Below are 19598 nucleotides of genomic sequence, written 5' to 3'. Positions count from 1 at the left end.
CCCAGCAAACAGGGGACGTCCCCCGGACGTCGCGAACGTCCTCTTAGGTCCGCATAAGGTCCTCAATTGGTCCGCATTGTAACGTTCGCTGGCGGACCTTCCGGGGACGTCCGCATATGGTCCGCTAAATAACGTTCGCTGGCGGACCTTCCGGGGACGTCCGCATAAGGTCCGCTAAATAACGTTCGCTGGCGGACCTTCCGGGAACGTCCGCATATGGTCCGCTAAATAACGTTCGCTGGCGGACATTCCGGGGACGTCCGCACAAAGTCCGCTAAAAACCGTTTTCTGGCGGACCTTCTGGTGACGTCCGCATATGGTCCGCTAGACAACGTTCGCTGGCGGACCTTCCGGGGACGTGAAACCACTCGAAGCTTTAATATAAACCCATACACATTTAACCATAAGAGTTACCCTTTTATGCAACATCAAAGTAAAAATGCTGTTTTTGCTATGGCTTTACTAATGAAAATCGTAATTTATAGTATCTAATATTAAGAATTTCTTAATTTATAAACTACTTAGTATGCTTTACTGACTTTATTACATAGATTCCATTAAAGCTGCTTACAATTGTTCTATAATTTTATTGCATTTAAAGTAAATGAAAGATCTGGCACCTTTGTCTTTTTTAGTAAACGATTTTCTCCACTATTCCTAACACATAACTATGGCCAATAAATCGAAATCACAATGCACATATTCATGTAATAGTTAAAGAATCCACCATTGTAAGGTTACATATCACTCAATTAAATATAAATGAAGTGCAAAGACTTGCTTATTTTTATTAATATGACACATACATTAATATGAGTGTTGTGTGGTTCTTCAAGCGTTGTCTTTCTCATATATGAAGCACTGCATGATAAATAATTGTAAAAATCTATATAAATACATTATATCAAGGAAAAACAAATTTAAATCTACAACTACAGTTCAAATGTAAAACTTTTTGCATAGTTATTATTGCTAAGGATTCAAAATGCAAGCAAAGCAATGCAAACAGAAATGTAGAATGACAGTCGCTCAATCTGTTGCAAGCAATGACTTTCAAACAGCAAGTGCTAAAGAAGCCAAACACGCAGAATTACAAGTCCAACGCTGAAACTGCTGGAAAAGAACAGTGAAAAAGATACAGGTAAGACATTTACACATTTTTAGGTTTAGTATCAAATTGCAATGGTAACACTTTACAATAAGCTTGTTAGCATTTGCTACCATGAACTAACAATAAACAATACTTCTACAATATTTATTAATCTTAGTTTATGTTAATTTCAGCATTTGCTAATCCATATTTAAAATCAAAAGTTATATATGTTAAATGTGTATTATATTTTGTTGTGGCATCTAGCGGTGAAATTGCAATCAACCTCAATTTCGAAACGCAATGAGATTCTATGGTAGCTGCCACAGGACAAAAATGTCATCGTCTGAAGCCCATGTTATAGTGCGTGCGTAAGGTCTACACTGTAGGTTATCCCTAGCCTGAGCGTAGCTCTGCGTAGCCTGATTTTTAACAGCGCTTCAGTTCTACGCGGACTTCAAGCGCTGTTACTGGTCCATTAGAACCCCTCTCATCAGGTAAAAAACTGCATCATAGCCATTTTCAATTGCGACGGTGAGAACAAAGATAGGCAAAGTTGAGGAGTGATTTTACTCAAACTGCAATGATTCGCTGTTTATTTACTTCCATCAGTGGCGTTCGTTACTCCTCATCCGAGGGCCGCTAATTCAAAATAAGTGTACACAGCAAAATCACCAGTGTTAAATTTTCAGGGATGGTGTTAAATACACAGTGTTGATGCTGTTTTAACACTATCTGGTAATAAAATAACACTGCCATTGCTAGGCCAGTGTTATATTCACGACAGTGTCAGTGTAAAACAAGGGTGTTATCAGATTTCACTCTGAGCGGTGTAAATTAAGCCACGCCTCCACTAAACATATCCTGTCAGGGATTTTACCGCCATTTTCTTTCACAGGAGGACTGAAGAGATCAGGTAAATCAGTCTCATAATATTCACATGGTTTAGCTAAATTAAACTGTTATTTCTCTGTCTGACTCTACGCAGCCATATGCCAAAAAAACCTAAATAAGATATTTTTCCCATTTTATTTCCCCTTTGTTCGTTATTTGGTTCAGTTTAATCAGAGCTACCTTGTGTTACGTTGTTCCCTTGTTAGTTTAGTATAAAGTTAAATTGCTAGCTAAAAGTTTTAACCAATAAGAATAATATTAACAGGAGATATGAACGAAAGAATTAAACCATGATAAAACGCGACATGCACTACAAATTGAAGGTATGAAATTAAGTTAAATGAAAGCTTGTTTATTCACCATAGGATGCTCGTTATAAGGTAATCATATAGGCTAGATACCGTGAGTTAACGAGGTCGTTAACATGCACATGAGTGCACGGATATCGGTTAATTATTCAAATTACTGAAAAACACGGAGAAAACCGCAACCGCATCGTCATGTGTTTTTCTAAGATGTATGCAAACAGGGGAAATATCACCGAACCAACAATTAATTTGACCAAAACCTCACAATATATCATCATTTGTATGCACAGATTGCTGGATTTGATGCATTGTGTGTTGTAAGCTTTTCGTGGCGCTAGATGTCAGACAGATGCAAATGGCAAATACATACGAAAGTGTAAAATGTGTATGGCGAACATTAGTTTTTTTCTGTCATTATAGATGCTAGTTTGGTGAAAGTACACACTGAGTGCTTCAAATCATTCAGAAGAGATGCTGTTTTTAGGGCAGTTTATTAAAGAAGACCTGACATGGATGACGACTGCTAATACTTATATAAATTCATTACAGAAGGTAAGTTTATATATTTATACATATAAATCATTTTATTTGACATAACTGAACAGTTAACCAATCTTTTTAGTATATGTAGTTTTGTACATATTATTATTATTATTAATCTGGAAAGAAACTCACATGACCTGCTGCCAACTTTAATAAAAATATATTATCTTCTCATACATCGTTTTGCTATTGATGTCATATTAAATAGCAATCAAATTGATTACTATTTTGAAAATGTATAAATGAAGATTCATATTGTCTTGAGTGCTGTTTTTAATATAAAAAGAATGTTGAGTTTTCAGAGTCTTTATTGTCATTTTTGTGATAGGACCCTACCAGACTATATTTGAATACGGCATACCCATGAATTCTGGAACTGTTATTCCTTAACCCAGTTTGGAGGATAAGAGCTTACCAACTAGTTATGTGAGTACACACAGTACATTTGTACTGTACACTGTCTCTAACATGATTTATTATACTGAGATGATTTTGATTCAAATAACGGTTAAAACTGCACCCTTTTTGGTATTTTCTTGACTCTTTTTGTCTTTGAAAATCTGCAGAAATATGCTGAGGTGATGTATTGCAAAATAGCCAACATACAACAATATGGATGACCCTCTGTCTGGTCAACAGGAGTTTAAATATGGTAAGTGTACATGGGTTTGCTACTTTTACGGTTTTAAAGTTTAACTGTATACTCATGGTGTTTAAATTCTGTTTTGCTAGGACGGGACAGTGATGTGGCAGCTCTTCCCTGGCTCATTCACCTCTTGCCTTTCATTTGTGAAAGGAAGAAAGAAGAAAGAGGGTCAATGTGCAACTGAAGCTACTGATTGTGCTATGTAAGCTTTTTTAGTATTTTGTTCTAGTTATTTATTCAGCAGTTAGTTTGCTTGCATTGTTCACCCCATGTAAATGCGTAAATGCATAAATACACATCAAATACATTCATCAAATACACTCTTTTAAAACACTTAGGTGATGAGCATCAATCCATGCTTTGAAGTGGATGAATCAGCACAGCCCTGCCTGCACTGCGTTGGGAACAGAAGTTGCATCCAGAATTTTTGCATCATTCTGGACCAAAAAGCCATTCCCTCCATGATGAAGACCACTGATGCAGCCTTCCACTACATCATGAGTAAAACAACTACAGAACTAAATACCAGGTTGGAACGTATTTAAGAAAAATGAAACGTCTTTTGAATTGAAATGTCTGTTTTGTTATGGAAAAATCTTTAGTATTGTGAAGGATAAGCATTTCTGCCTGCCAGTAAGGTAATTGCAGTATATTTTAATGTTCAAGTTTTGAGTAGGGTGGCTAATTTTTTTTAAACTCTCATTTGATATATTAAAGACCTTTAATAAGTGGTTTTCATGTCACTGCGCTGTGGTATAAGATAACTTTCATTATTTCATACTGTATTCTGTTTCTAATTGTAGCTGAGGTATTTAAATAAGCAGTGTTAAATGCAAAGTGTTGTGTGTATCAATGTAAATATTAAATGTGATGTACTTTAATAAAAAGAGGTTTTGCAATATTTCTTGTCATTTGTCTTTTATAGAAACAACCCATTAGCAACAAAAGTGGCTATTACTCAGTATTTTAACACTTAACATTGTTGAATTGACATTACACTGGTGTTGACCTTAAATTAGGAGTGTTAATTTTTAACACTGTATTTCTGTGCCAACACCAGTGTAGTGTGGAAACAACAATGAATAGTGTTGAACAGAGTGTAAAATTTAACAATATTGAGTGTTAAATTAACATATAATGAGTGTTGTTAAATTAACACTACACTTTTGACTAAATTAACACAGTGTAGTGTGGACACATATACACACTTTTCCAGTGTTAAATTTGACACCCTGGGTGTTATTTTAACACCAGTGATTTTGCTGTGTACAGAGTATCATGTGCCTTTTTCAAAATATGTGTCCTGCGTGTTGAGAGATCCTGTGTGCATCACATGTTTTGTCATAATAAGTGCCTGCTGCACACGTGTCAAAACCGTTTATGATAAAAAAGAGACGCTCACGTTCACAAAATACATGCAAGACACTCCCAAAACAGTAAACTCTGATTACACATGAGATTATGTAAGTATCTGGCAATCGTGAGTGTCTCTTTTATCATAAACCCTTTAGACGCATCTGCAGCAGGCACTTATTTTGACATGACACGTGATGCACATAGGATCTCTCAAAGCGCAGAACACATATTTTGAAAAAAGAAACCACACACATGACGGGCTACATACATGTTGTGACGAACTTCGAATCGAGTGCCCTCAAAAAAAGAAGTCACCGGCCGCCACTGCTGTTGGTCTTCTCAAAACATACACAACAATCTGCTGTTTCTTCATTTGTGAGTTAAACTGGCCAAGCTGCTTCTGTGGTTACACGCGTGGAAACTGCCTACCAGCGGTCTGCATCCTATAATGAGCCCTTGAGACAACGTATGGACGAAACACGCTCTGTAGAACAGTTTGTCCGTTTTGTGCTACTGTAGAAACATGATGGTGACTTTCATGTATGGTGGACCGCGGTGTTTAGACATAAAAACAGCTTACTCAAATGTATTCATCTGTGAAAGATAAAAATCTCCATATCTCATTAAATGTGAATAAATGTTAAGATCAAGAATTTTTTTTAACTTTTTTTATAAGGTTTTAGGTTGTGATGTGTCAGATAAATTTGCTTACCTAAATCCTTCAAGCCACGAAGTAGGACACTTTTGGCGCTTTTCCACTGCATAGTATAACCCAGTTCAGCACAGCTCACTTTTGGGGGAGGAGTAATGGGATGGGGTTTCGGATGTGAAGTCATGTGCAAAGTTACAAAAATGCAGAGCACACCACCATGCCTATGTCTGCATGGCATTTTTGTAACTTTGCGCATGGCTCCGCATCCAAAACGCACCAAAAATATAGGCGTCATGGCTTAAATGTTCTGTCCGCGGAGAGCTGATACTGATGACACGGGTGTTTGTACAGAACCTGTCATGTGAGAGAGGTAGTGGAAAATGTAGTTGTGGCTGTCAATTTTGATTTTGTGGCTACATTCCATTAATATGTTATGTTGCTCCATGTTGTGTGTGTGTTTGTATCACATTTACGATGATGTTACGGCAGTAGAGGGGATGCAACTGTAACAATAAGCCTATAATCAGAGGTGCACATAACTTTTTTTGTCCTGGTTCTAAAAGGAGCACCTGGAGAGCTTGCTCTCTTCCATTGGTAAAAAATGAAGCCGCCAGTGTCGCCGCTGACATCTTGGGTCTTGAGTCTGCGCAGTAGCAATTTCGGGACCAATCCTGCACAGTAGTGAGCAGGATGTAAAGCCGCGAAATCAAGGCCCCGCCCTCACTCTCCCAGAATGTGCATACACAGCTGTCAATCATGACGTGACAACACCGTTTTATAGCATTAACTAACTAACTAAAAACAAACTTATTTTAAAAACAAACACTTGAATTTACATCAGCATGATAAAACCTACAGTAAATTACAAAAAACAGCTTGGTCTCTCAAGTCCCATTAAATAACATGGGGGAGGCGGGGTTTATGACCTATACTGGGACCAGTCACTGGGGAGTGATCGAGATGTTATGAAATCCCTTATGTTGCAGTAAATTAGCTAACTATGTAACAAAATTTCAGCAACGTTGGTACGCTGGGATTGTTTCTAATCGCGCATACACACCCTTATGTGCACCCCTGCCTATAATCTCACCCACTCTGAAGCGATACTAAACTGTACTGGAAAAGCAATGAAAGCGAGCTGAGCTGCATTGTGCCGAGCCAAGTTTTACCCTACATTGGAAAAGCGCCATATTATGACATCAGACCCTGCCTGGAACACAGAAAATCATGAGACAGTAAAGATGTTTGGTTGTGTTTGAATGCTTTCTCTGAACAAATTCCCCATGAACTATGCATGTAAACGAAATTAACCAAGCTACCTATTCTGTCTTTCCCCTTCTTATACATCCTGTAAAACCATAGCCAGAAAACCCACCATCTCAGCTTGTTATTAACAATATACTTATTTGTTCAAACAAATATAACTATATAACCTGCTATACAAGTCAAATATACAAATATAACTTATTAATAATCTTATTAACAAATATTACCAAATTAAACTATTTTAGCCAGGGAAACTTAAATGGCACTACACTGAAATGTCATATACTGGTATGGTTATAAAAGTATAAATTTTGACTCACAGCTCAATATGGTGGCCTGCAGGTCTTCATTCTTGATGGGATTCAGAAACTGAACTACTGTGTCTTCACAGACAAATAATCCAAAATCAGCCTAAGAGTGTGGAGTAAACAGCATCAAGCCTCTCTTTAATAGGGAACTCATCTATAAAAACAAACACTTGTTATACTTTTATGAATTATCAAGTTGTACAACACACAGCAATAAGGATTTAGACAAACAATCACAGATTTTATTAATTTTATTGTTGTGTCTAATATATATAGAAACAACTTGTGTTGTAAAAGAAAGGATGACAGCATATCTCTTTATCACGTGCCAGTATAGGCCCTGACTGCACGTGAGAACGTTTGAATTATCTGGCACGAGGCCTCACACGTCATACTTCAACTGACACAACGGTCTCGATGGTAGGAATAAGCAAAAGCTCCTTTAAATTTCGTCATTTTTTTTATACACATCCCGTTTATTTTGTAGTTAATTGTTAGATAAGTTAGTAATTTCGTAAATTTTTCGTTACAGGGTAAGATTTCGTTACCATATACAGTAAATATTGGTTCAAGAGGGCAGATAACTCAGTCGAGGTTTGTAAATGGTAAATAACTTATTCGAGGTTTGTAGCCATATTTAAGTAACTCGCTTACTTTGTTTCAGTGTTTGAGTAAATGTATAATGTTATTAAGTAATAATTAATATAAGTTACTGCGCGAGCTCATTACGGCCGTTTCTCAATCCGAAGGCTACTGGAGGTGGCATTTGTAGGCTGTATACGTCATCAAGACTGTCAGATTTAAGAATATTAACAATTCTAAAGTTGACTATTGTTCTTAGTTAATCGTAAATTGTTGTAATATGCGTATGACTTGCGAATGTAATGCTCATTTAACTTAAATAAACCAGGCTTGATGACGTATGCAGCCTGCATATGCGACCTCCGCAGGATGCAGCCTTCCGTTTCAGAAACGGCCTACAAGTGTGAGCGTGCGCGAGATTCTGTCTGAATTGATTCTTTAGTAATGGCAAAGCAAAAATTTACTGTCGTGGTGATTAAACGCATTTTAAAGTTTAAATTAAAACGCCTAACTTACCTTTCCAGGGGTTTCTGTTCCTGCAGTCTTTCAGGGGTGCTGGCGCGTATGACGATGCGGACATGAACAGCATACTACAGTATACCGCCACCTACTGTACTGTAGTACAATAACGTGTAGGATTGAATACTGTGCCAAACGCAGTAAAAAAAAATAGCCATTTAATTCATTGTAAAAACAATGGACATGCCAGTTCAAGTAACTTGTGGGCTAAATCACCAAAATAAGTTTGTAGATGTGGTTCAATTATTTTTAATGTGCAGCATAATGAATCAGCCTGAATGCATGTAGCCTATGAACATATTGTTTAGACTTTATTTTTAAACCTTTATCTGGTGTATGGTTAAACCTTATGATGGTAGCAATTGAATACAAATCTTAAACTGAATCAAATCTCTTATAATAATACATAAAATCTCTGGGACGGTTGGGGGTACATCAGGGTAACATTTAAGCAGCTTAATTTTTTTAATTCTTTTATATATTTTGATGTGTATATATATATATTTACTTTCTTTATTTTGTTTTCTCAGCTTTTAAACATCTAAACATGTCCTCCAAAAAGGTAAGTTCAGCACCAGATCAGCTTATCTTATACTGTAATATTGATACTGGTTTGAGAAAAACTAAGATTAAACATCCTACATGTTTCCAGGAAAAAGTAAAAAACATTGGAAAACAATTTTAGCCTAAGGTTTGAGAATAAAGCCAATGGTTCTCTATTAAGGCTAACTGTGTATATTGCCTTTGAGGACTGCAAGCTGAACTTACAGATTTATATGGACTTTACTTACAGGTTTCCTGTGCTGTTTTGCTCCATTTTACTGAACAAAATAAGGCTGAGGTAGCACCATCCTTGTGGTTAGAGTGAAAGAATGTGGTAAGATTTTATCCATGTTTTATAAAATACAAATAAACATGAACAACATGGTCAGCTACATATAAAAAATAAAAATAATCAAACATGCTTGTTTTTATCTGAAGGGTATTGAGACCAAAATAAACAATGTGCCATTCTGGACAAACAGCTGTGGACAATATGCAGTCAGAGTAGCCCATTTTCTCACACAGGTAAAGTATGCAAAGTAATACCAAACTTCTTTTTAACCTCAACAAATACTGTCAAGCCAAATATACAATGTTTGTATGAGGTACTGTGCAAAAGTCTTAGGCCAGCATGCTACCATTAAATTTGTGGTTTTTGCAATTGTGTAGTGATCATATATCATTATATCTCATTTTCTTTATTAGTATACAACCAGAAAATACAGGAAATGTGTATGTAGTATTAAAAACAGTATAAAAGTTTAAGCTGAAGTGTCAAGTTTTTAGGGTAAACTCCCCTTTCACTTGAGCAATAGCAGGCAACTGCAGGATCTCTTAAACCTAAATAAAATCAAATCCTAATTCTAATCAATGACTTCAGTCTCCTCAAAAAAGCTCAAGATGTGTTTTGTGCCAAGAGAAGTCACATTAAATATGACTGATGTCTGAAGAAGACATTTAGTTCTAAAAAAATTTATTTTTAATTTTGAGTACATATTTCCTGTATTTTCTGTTTGTATCTTAATAAAAAAAGTGAAAAATAAATATGGATGGACATTAAAACTTTGCTAAAACAACAAAGCTGGTGATGGTGGCCTAAGACACTTGTACAGTAATGTATATTGACCAAGAGTTGGAATGATCAAGAAAAATACATCTATCCATATTTTCTTTAAATGCACATTTATTCACAGTTCAGTAGGACAGTAAATTATCTAAGGGTAAAATCATTGTTGAAGGTGATTTAATTGTCACTGCATTCATTGTTACATGATTTAAAACAGTGGGAATCATTGTGTGAGTTTCTTAATAATATCAAATACTTATTTTTTGTCTTGTTGTTTCTAGACCTGAAGATAAGATTTCCAGTTTAAAAGTGAAGAAAATGAATCATTATTAACAGCAAATAGGAGTATTTCTCAGCTGAAAAGCCAGGTGAAACTATAAGGTCACTATGATTCACTTTCATATTATCATTCTTTTCAGATTTTTTTCCCTGTGTTTTTTTTGTTAGATGAGGAGCAACCAGTAAGAAAAAGCAAAAAGATGTTTTGATGTTGCCTGAGGCACCTTATTGTGAGTACATTGTAATGTTATTAGTCATTTAAATTGTTATACTTCTGTGGAATTAAGAAACAATATATTTAATCTCAGTCTACAGTATTTGTAGTATAATGATGATTACTTGATTTAAATTTATTTATTGTTATATGCCTTGAGTGACTTACAAATGATTAATTGTTTTTATTGTTTACAGTTCCATTTCATGCACAATCACAAATGCAGCACATCAATCAATTTCTTCCAACCAGCGAATCAAGGTACACTATTTTGTTATTTTTTTTATCTTAAATTATTGACATTGGTTTTCTTCCAGACAGACTTGTTGTTCATTTATTTTACTGGTATAGTTAGTAATGTTATTAATGTTTCAAAACACCTTCTTGAAAGAAATCTTGGAGTGGAGAATCATTCTGAAAGTAGACCAAATCCAGGACAACATCACAACAGTGGTCGGAAAAATGCAGCAAGCCAAGCTGACTTTCAAAAGATGGTATGTGCCATAACACACGCAACATTACTAGTCACTGCTGACTTTTTACCCATGTTTACTACGGATTGTTTTTGTTTGTAGATTCGTTATCTGTTTCTTCAGAGGGGAGGCAGTTTGGGAGATGGGAATTAGGAGGATGCTACAGTTACACAGGGCAAATTTCAGCAGCTCAGTTTCAAACTTGCAACTAACATTGAGTTAAAGTGAGTCTGTGTGAATATACTCTACATACACTAGTCAACATTTGAAGTGGATCAAAACCATTCCTAAAAGTTGTCTTAAAACCAATACCTAATACCCATTCTTGCCTTAGGACAAATTTGATGAATGTTATTGATCCACTACAAATGTTGACTAGTATATTATACTTCAATATGCCTTTAACACAAAAAACTACAATAATATCAAAGATCAATATAATAAGACAACTTATATTATTTTATGTCATAGTAAAATATTGTGTGTGTGTGTGACCTATGCTCTCTCTGAGATGTGTATGTTCACTTTGTAGCTGGTCAGGGTGGAAGACCAGCTGACGTACCAGTTTTGCCAGGTTAAAGGACCAGCTTAAACCAGCTAAGACAGCCAACCAACTTAGCCAAGGTGGTATATGCTGGTGGGTCAGCTGGTCTTCCCGCCTGACCAGCTAAGACCAGCTACAAAGTGGCCAAAACCTCTGTAAAACAATCCTGCTACACCAGCCTGACCAGCTGAAACCATACTGGGAGTATTCATATTCATATCGATTTGCATTTACACATAAAATAGGTAACATACAGTACTGTGCAAAGTCTAGGCCACCATCACCAGCTTTGTTGTTTTAGCTAAATTTTAATGTCCATCCATATTTATTTTTTACTCTTTTTATTAAGATACAAACAGAAAATACAGGAAATATGTACACAAAATTAAAAACATCAGTCAGTATTTAGTGTGACTTCTCTTGGCACGAAACACATCTTGAGCTTTTTTGAGGAGACTGAAGTCATTGATTAGAATTAGAAAGGATTCAATTTTATTTATGTGTAAGAGATCCTGCAGTTGCCTGCTATTGCTCAAGTTGAAGGTGAGTTTACCCTAAATACTTTAAACTTCAGCTTAAACTTTTATACTGTTTTTTAATACTTCATACACATTTCCTGTATTTTCTGGTTGTATTCTAATAAAGAGACTGAGAAATAAACATATGATCACTACACAATTGCAAAAACAACAAATCTAATGGTAGCATGCAGACTTTTGCACAGAACTGTATGTCCACATTTAGCCACCTTTACTTTGAGTGAACTGTAACAGCAACTATAATGCCATAAACATTCAATACTAAGGTAAAAGAGAGTTGTGCATGCTTTCTATTTTAAGCACAGAATTCTGTCTCCCTTTTAAATGTTTGCTACAGATTTTTTGCAAGACATTTTAAACATATTGGGGCGGTTTCCCAGACAGGGATTAGACTAGCCCTAGACTAAAATAAATGAAAGAACTGTCCAACCTAAAAACAACTTGTACTGACATATCTTAAAATACATCAGTGCCCTTTGTTTTTTTTACATCAGATTGCACACAAGTAATGTTTTAGTAAGGCATGTTTGTTAAAACTGGTTATATTTCATAATTAAACTGAGGCATAGTCCTGGTTTAAGCTCCTTGTCTGGGAAACCACCCCAATAAATACTTAACTTTTGAATGTGTTCGTTTCGTTGTTTTAGGTTAGAAGACCACGGAAATATTTGACATCGGAGTCCAGCAGACAGCCAGAGACACGCACACACACGCAGCTGAAGCGCGTTTGACTGACGCGTACGGGAGATCCGGCACGCGCACGGGAGCTCGCGCACGCTCACACAAACACGGAGCACAGGATAATTACAACTGTTTAATTAAAATAAAAGAACTTTGTGGTATACAATGTTTAGCGTGTCTGATTTCATTGGTTAGCAAGGAAATAAAACGACGTGCTGAGGACTTTAGGCGAACGTCCCCTAAAAGTCCCGAAAGTCCGCTGACCGTCCCGCGAACGTCCTCGCAAAAGTCCGGAGGACGTCCTCGCGGAAGTCCGCTCGACGTAACGGGAACCATACACGAAGACGTTCGGGGGACGTTCGCTTAAAGTGCTTAGCATGTTATTTAGCTTACAAAAAAGGTCCCCATGACGTCCCCTAAAAGTCAATAAAGTCCCCAAAGCGTCATTTTGAACGTCCGGAAGACGTTTTTGCGGACGTTCGCAGGACGTCAAAAGAACCCTACACGATAACGTCCGGGGGACGTTCGCAGATGCCATTTAGGGGACGTCCTGGGGACCATTTTTTGTTTGCTGGGAATACGTTTAATGCAGAGTCGCCATCTAATTTAACAGTTTATATACGTTTAATGCAAGCAACCGCATGCACCGTGAACAACTGAACCAGTGCCGGTCCTAGATGCTGGGGGGCCCTAAGCAAAGCTTTGTGAGGGGCCCTCTGTCAGTGCATTCAGACCCTTATAGCATAGCACACATACATCTCGGAGACGTCTATTTGATGTCTGCGTTTACATCTGCAAGATGTCTTATTTAAATTGTTTTCTCATCTGCAATACGTCTGTGAGACGTCTCCTTAAAGATGTCATATAGACATATTGAAGATGTCTGCAAGACGTTTTTGATTTAGAATGTATGTAAAGCAGCTCTTTTCCTTTATAAGATGTTTTTACACACCAGATGTATTCCAGATCTCCAGATCTTTACCAGACATCTCACAGACGTACCTGTGCTATCTGGGTAAAACCCAGTCAATGTTGCTGTTAGTTAGTTGTTAACTAACCACATAGTGTATTATCTTATAGCTGTATAATATTCCCATATGCACATTACTTTGAAACCCTGACTGATAAACTTGCTGATTATAACATGAAACATGTATTTGCTGATAAGTTGTTTTGATTTAAAATGTGTTGTGAGAAGCACTACAAAATTTACCTGATCTAAATGAATGTAATGAATCAAATTAAATTACATATAAATACATACTGTTAATACACAGGGGTTAAATTGGGATTTGTTATGTGGGGGGGGGGGCTCTGTGGGGAGGGGTACTTCGAGGGGTAACATGTTTAATACTGATGACAGCAAAGCCACTGGTGTGTTTCAATGACATTCTGGACCTCTGATAGGATTTGATAAGTTTCAGCTTTAAAAGAGCATTTCACCCGTAGAAACATTAATCTTTATTGAAAGTGTTATATTTGTAGTCGAAATGTAACATACATTTAGAATTTGGTGCCTATTTGACAGAGAAAAGGGGTGTTTGTAGTCTCATTCCCTCAACAAAGACATTGCACTTCCTTCTTTCAATGATGCAAAATGATGATTTTTACATCATTGAAAGAAGGATGTGCAACACTGAAATCTGTATTTCTCCAGTCTCAGCGGCAACTGAGAAAATGATGCATGACCATTCAAAAACATGACTGGAGTTCTAACTATACAAAGCTTAATGCAAATGGGTGAAGTGTCCCTTTAAAGCTGTCACAGAGGTTGACCCCAAATATTTTAAAAATAGTGTCTGATTTTAAATATTGCAAATCTATGAGTTTGACACCCTATATCCATTTGTTGCACATGTCATTATGCACAACTGATCAAACTTTAAAGGAAGTTAAAAGAATCAATCTCCTTGAATAATTCTAGGCATAAGATGCCCAAAAAGACTCAATTAACAAGATAAGGTACAACACACAGTACTGTATCAGCAACATGTCTTAGAAATTAGCCATAGAGATTCCCTATGCTGGTCAGCAGCTACAATCATATAGTTAGGTTTGATTTGTGTAATCAAAATACATTATTTTATTATCTATACAATGAGTTATATCCAGTGTTATCCAGTTAACATACTGTAATTAAACGAGTGACATATACTTTAATCCTTTACAAATTTCAAGTCTTCTATTAAGTTTTCTCGACGTGGGCACCATTCTTACCTCTCTCTCTCTCTCTCTCTCTCTCTCTCTCTCTCTCTCTCTCTCTCTCTCTCTCTCTCTCTCTCTCTCTCTCTCTCTCTCTCTCTCTCTCTCGTCAAATTATCCTGCACGAGAGCGCGTTCTTGAAGTTCAAAGGAAAAAGCGCGTGTTTTCGCGGCAATTGTGTCACCCAATTCGCGTCATTTGAATCGCCCCATGCTAAGACGCGTGTCTTTACATTGACTTAATCTGCTCGCGCAAATCCTTTATCTTGTTCCCTTGCTTCACGTTTTTTCCCCTTTATTCTGCTCCAGACGGATAGCTTTGTCTTTGTTTTAAATCAATGGTGGGCATATAATATGCGCATCGTTACCAAATCACTCTTCTGCGTCATGCACGCGGCCGTTTCTAAATTTGAAGGCTGCAACCTCCGGATCATGTCGCATATGCGCGCTGCATACGTCATCAAGCCTGATTTATTTAAGTTAAATAAGCATTTCATTTGCAAGTCATAAGCATAATATAACAATTAACCATTAACTAAGAATAATAGTCAACATTATAATTGTTAATACGTTTTTATGACGCATATGCAGCCTACAAATGTGACCTCTGAAGGTTGCAGCCTTCGGATTGAGAAACTGCCTGCATGTTGTCCGAGTACATATCAGTGATTTAAGAAATCATTAAGTATTTTTAAAAACCCGCACAAATTCGGAAGTTTGCAAATTATTTAAATTATAGCGTCTTGTTTTCATTAAACATAATAATAATTTTTCTTTGATATAATGGTTTTAAATAATTCTGAGATCAAGGGGGCCCTCTAGTGGTGCGGGGCCCTATGCAAATTGCGTACTTTGCGTATAGGAAAGACCGGCACTGAACTGAACTAACGTTAAACTGAACAAGTTTCAAATAGCACCGTGACGTGTTACTATGACAACAACCAATCAGGTTTAGTCACGTGTGTCACGTGTGTTGTTTGAAATTAAACAAGTAAGATTTTGAAATTAAACAAGTAAGATTTTAAGCAAATCTTTGAAAAAATAGCTTATTGTGCAATCGGAATTATATAATGTTGAAAGGCTTGAGGAAAGTTCAATGTTAGCTTATTACAATTAATGAATCATGTTTTGAAAAAAGTATGTTTTATCCAAATATACTAAAACTTCACTAGAAGTACATTTGTGTTTAGCATATTTCTTAAAAGTGTAATTATGCATATATTTATTACCAGCATACTTTTAGTACACTTAATATAAATACATTAAAAATATTCTTAAGTTTAGCATATTTCTTTAAAATGTAATTAAGTATATATTTATTACCAATGTTCTTCTAGTACACTTAATATAAATACATTAAAAATATTCTTAAGTTTAGCATATTTCTTAAAAATGTAATTAAGTATATATTTATTACCAATGTACTTCTAGTATACTTAATATAAATACATTTAAAATATTCTTAAGTTTAGCATATTTCTTAAAAATGTACTTAAGTATATATTTATTACAAGTGTACTTCTAGTATACTTTTAAAAAATATGTTTAAATGCAATTTAACGTATTTTTAATACACTTCAAATAAGTATGTTGGAAATACAAATGTATTATAAACATACTATTTGTATTTTAAGTATATTTTTAATACATTAAATACTACGTCTTTTTGACCTGGGTTGTCTATCTGGGGACTGAAAAAAGTCTAATATTGGCTTGTCTTTTCCTTATTTGCACTGTTTTTTTGTTTATTTTATTTACAACGAAACCCAACGCCGAGTTTTCATTGGCGAAGTGATCTTTATAAGCTATGATTACCAGCTGGACTGGACCGCCGCCTTGAACCTGACACCTGGACGGGGGCATCGTACCCACCGATTGCCCGCCTGCAGAACTAGAGCTTAAACGAGTTCATGTTCGCGTCTTTTTGGCATGAACTGAAAATGCTCAAATGTCAAAATAGCTTTTTAGCAAACAATTCGTCACTGCATGTCTTAAACGACTAAACATTTTAATGCATTCGTTCTAATGATGAGCCTAAACCGCCGACGCTTCTGTCATTAAAGTTAAGAAAATAAAAAGAAAAGAAAATCATTCACTGCTCCCGACTGAGTAACTTTGCAAAGTAAGATAAATCCGTCATTTCTTTTCTTTTTTAAATCCATTGCGCTGAGCTCTGCTATTTGAAGTAAGTGTAAGTTTTATCATGGAATTTATATTTTCCGATCGACTTTTAAGAAAGTTACTGCATTGGATATTTTGCTTCATTAACAGACAGTAAATCAGATGTAAAAGAGGTGTTAAATTCACACTGACATTACTTTTACATCTAGTAATGCATGCAGTTAGGGATATGTGTCTATTGGGTTCATAAGCTTCATTCATCCTTTTTTAAAACATGGATACACGTAGTGTTCTTTCATGGACATTGTACCGCCTAAAGCAGACTTGGCCGCCCGGTTAAAAATATTCCACTCTAGTCCCGCCACCGGAGGCGGTCTCTCATCCAGGGATTAACCAGGCTCGAGCCTGCTTAGCTTCGAGAGAAGACGCTATCAGGGGTGCCGCCGTAGTACGGCCGTGAGTGAATGCCGCCGCGAACTGAAGCGCTTTAAAGAATGCACGTGAGCTGAGCCTAGGCATGTACTGGCCATCGGTCCGCCGTGGGCCGATGGAAATGTTAAAAGTTGTTTAATGTAATTATATTGTTGCAGCAGTCAAAGGTCATACCTTCGTCTCCGACCGGACAAAAGAAGTTAAAGCAAGCTGCCAGACTGACGGGTAAACAAGCGTTTTGATCGCATGACGTGTCCATGTCGCACCGGCCAATCAGAATCAGGTTATTACAAACAGCAGGTGCAGATGGACCGGCGTATGACGTCAGATCACTGCGAGAACAACCCGAGAGCGGTCCTCTCGCGGCACCTTCCGCCGACCAGTCTGCGTTGCGCTGCATGTAGAGTAGAAAATACTGAAGGGCCAGCGCTGTTCAAGGACAGCAATTTACTGAAACCTACTGACAAAATCTAACAAAGTCTCGGAACGTAATAACGGAGAAATTGAGAAAAATAAAAGCCAAGCACTCGTGGCAAAATACTCCAAATGTTTGAAAACCAAGATCACTTTTTCCTGGCCCGCTGAGACTAGTTTAAAGAAGCTAGCGTGTGCTAAAGCCCTTATAATCCAAATAAAATGTGCTGCTTTTATTCACCTGGCGTGTTGACGTTTCATGTTTCATACAAAGCAAAAAATATTCGGTGGACATGACTAAGCCCAATTCGCTTTATAAGACCCTAATAAATCTCGCTCGTTTATTAGCTATACGTCTGTGGTAATAGACCAATACGACTACTAGCCAGCGGATTTAACTACATTTATTTAAATAAAGGATTCACAGAAATGAACGAATAAATCATTTGCTATTATTACAATTGAGACTGATTTTATTAAATATTTACTCACATGAAGTTCTTTACTGTTATTTTCACTTTGTTAAAAACTAAAATTAAAAGAATATTAACGTACATTGCCATTGTACGTTGAGTGTACAGAAATTGTCTATCTGGGGACTGAAAAAAGTCTAATATTGGCTCGTCTTTTCCTTATTTGCACTGTTTTTTTGTTTATTTTATTTACAACTGTAAGGGTCCAAATATGACCCCATCCATCCGTTTGGCCCAACGGCGGAATCCAAACGAGGATTTTAGCGCGTTCTGTCTTTTCCGGCGCTTGCAGATGACGTTTTGGCATTATGCAATTTTGTATTATTATCTGACTCCAAGATAATGTTAATATAAATCGGATTGAGAATTACTTTTAACAGTTACAGAATTTGGGTGGATGTTTGGTCATTCTTGTTTAGCCCTACTTGTTATTGCATCCGTTCATTCGGCTACTCATGTCGCTTTGGACTCACGCACCGGCCGTTTATTAATATTTAATAATCATGCGGGCCCACGATCACAACCGAATCAGGCTTGGTCGCTGCTAGAGGTTAGACCATATGTTCAGAAGGCCGCCCTTTACGCGTGCTCATCTCTGAACATACTTTATTTAGTCCCCATAGAGGTGCAACTTAATTATTACAATATTTATTTCTAACCAGAGGCTCACGACCACTATCATAAAACAAACTGACCGTCTTCTCCAATGATAGCTTTGTATAATCGTGTCATAATTTAATATGCAACTTAGATAGATTAATATTGAAATAACCAGAGGCTGAGGCTCATCTGATTTAGAGTGGTCAGACAACATTTACTTGTTACTCTAAACAGGAAATTAGCCTCCACGCATCTAATTTAACTTAAACTAACGCCAAGTGCTAGTCGGATCTCCAAAATCCTCCGCTGATGTACTACTATGCCATCTAGTCTGGGATTTTGGTCCGTAATACTAGCCTGATTTTCAGACATTGCGGTAACAAGGATACATCGTAATTTACTAATCATGTCAATAACTTTCGTAGCAACACAGAATAATCCAAACACAATTTATTAACCAGGTAGGTAAAACATAATTCAGAAGCCAATTTACATTCCAATTCGAATACGAAAATCAAACGAAAACCCATTGCATACCTGGTAATGAGATGAAGATCTGGTTACAGATTCCTCAAAGTAAAATAAAAATACATGATGCTGTGCCAGGACAGCATCATGGGGGTGCATTTCTCGATATTGAAAGTCCCGCCTAAATCTTCTACACATCTCCTTAAATAACCAGAGAACAAAGCATATAGGAATTTTGTACTGATTGGTTGTTGTAAAAACAAAGGGCTGTCCTTAATCTGTATACAGTGGGTGATTGGTTTATGCTTAGAAAGGGAGGTGTCTATCAACATTGAATGAAGTTTCACATATACTTTAACATTGAATTCTGTTGTTATAAGAGTGAG

The 19598-nt window shown here is 36.6% G+C and overlaps 3 long non-coding RNA genes across 23 annotated transcripts; 2 read left to right on the top strand and 1 right to left on the bottom strand.

The window, feature by feature from the left end:
* Window positions 1-241: 241 nt before the first annotated feature.
* LOC135758589 (uncharacterized) lies at window positions 242-8288 on the bottom strand. Of its 3 annotated transcripts, XR_010536560.2 has the most exons (4): window positions 8162-8288; window positions 7076-7217; window positions 5550-6699; window positions 242-1113 (listed from the first exon to the last, which is right to left on the bottom strand). It is a non-coding gene; the product is annotated as an uncharacterized lncRNA (long non-coding RNA). The 3 variants fall into 3 exon arrangements; XR_010536559.2 differs by having other exon boundaries at window positions 5550-7217; XR_012335148.1 differs by having other exon boundaries at window positions 242-1110; window positions 5550-7217.
* Window positions 1004-13053, top strand: LOC135758587 (uncharacterized). 18 transcript variants are annotated; one of them, XR_012335145.1, is made up of 10 exons: window positions 1004-1141; window positions 7098-7179; window positions 8695-8726; window positions 8958-9041; window positions 9146-9232; window positions 10055-10282; window positions 10464-10527; window positions 10658-10760; window positions 10842-10963; window positions 12470-13050. It is a non-coding gene; the product is annotated as an uncharacterized lncRNA (long non-coding RNA). The 18 variants fall into 18 exon arrangements; XR_010536546.2 differs by lacking the exons at window positions 1004-1141; window positions 7098-7179 and adding exons at window positions 7227-7483; window positions 7596-7668 and having other exon boundaries at window positions 8170-8726; window positions 12470-13053; XR_010536547.2 differs by lacking the exons at window positions 1004-1141; window positions 7098-7179 and adding exons at window positions 7227-7483; window positions 7596-7686 and having other exon boundaries at window positions 8170-8726; window positions 12470-13053.
* Window positions 1748-4394, top strand: LOC135758588 (uncharacterized). 2 transcript variants are annotated; one of them, XR_010536558.2, is made up of 6 exons: window positions 1748-2006; window positions 2713-2844; window positions 3164-3261; window positions 3402-3487; window positions 3568-3683; window positions 3820-4394. It is a non-coding gene; the product is annotated as an uncharacterized lncRNA (long non-coding RNA). The 2 variants fall into 2 exon arrangements; XR_010536557.2 differs by lacking the exons at window positions 1748-2006; window positions 2713-2844 and having other exon boundaries at window positions 2935-3261; window positions 3820-4390.
* Window positions 13054-19598: the final 6545 nt, after the last annotated feature.

Source organism: Paramisgurnus dabryanus, chromosome 15, assembly GCF_030506205.2.
Source record: "Paramisgurnus dabryanus chromosome 15, PD_genome_1.1, whole genome shotgun sequence".
Classification (NCBI taxonomy): domain Eukaryota; kingdom Metazoa; phylum Chordata; class Actinopteri; order Cypriniformes; family Cobitidae; genus Paramisgurnus; species Paramisgurnus dabryanus.
This window is presented reverse-complemented; position numbering and strand designations above follow the sequence as displayed.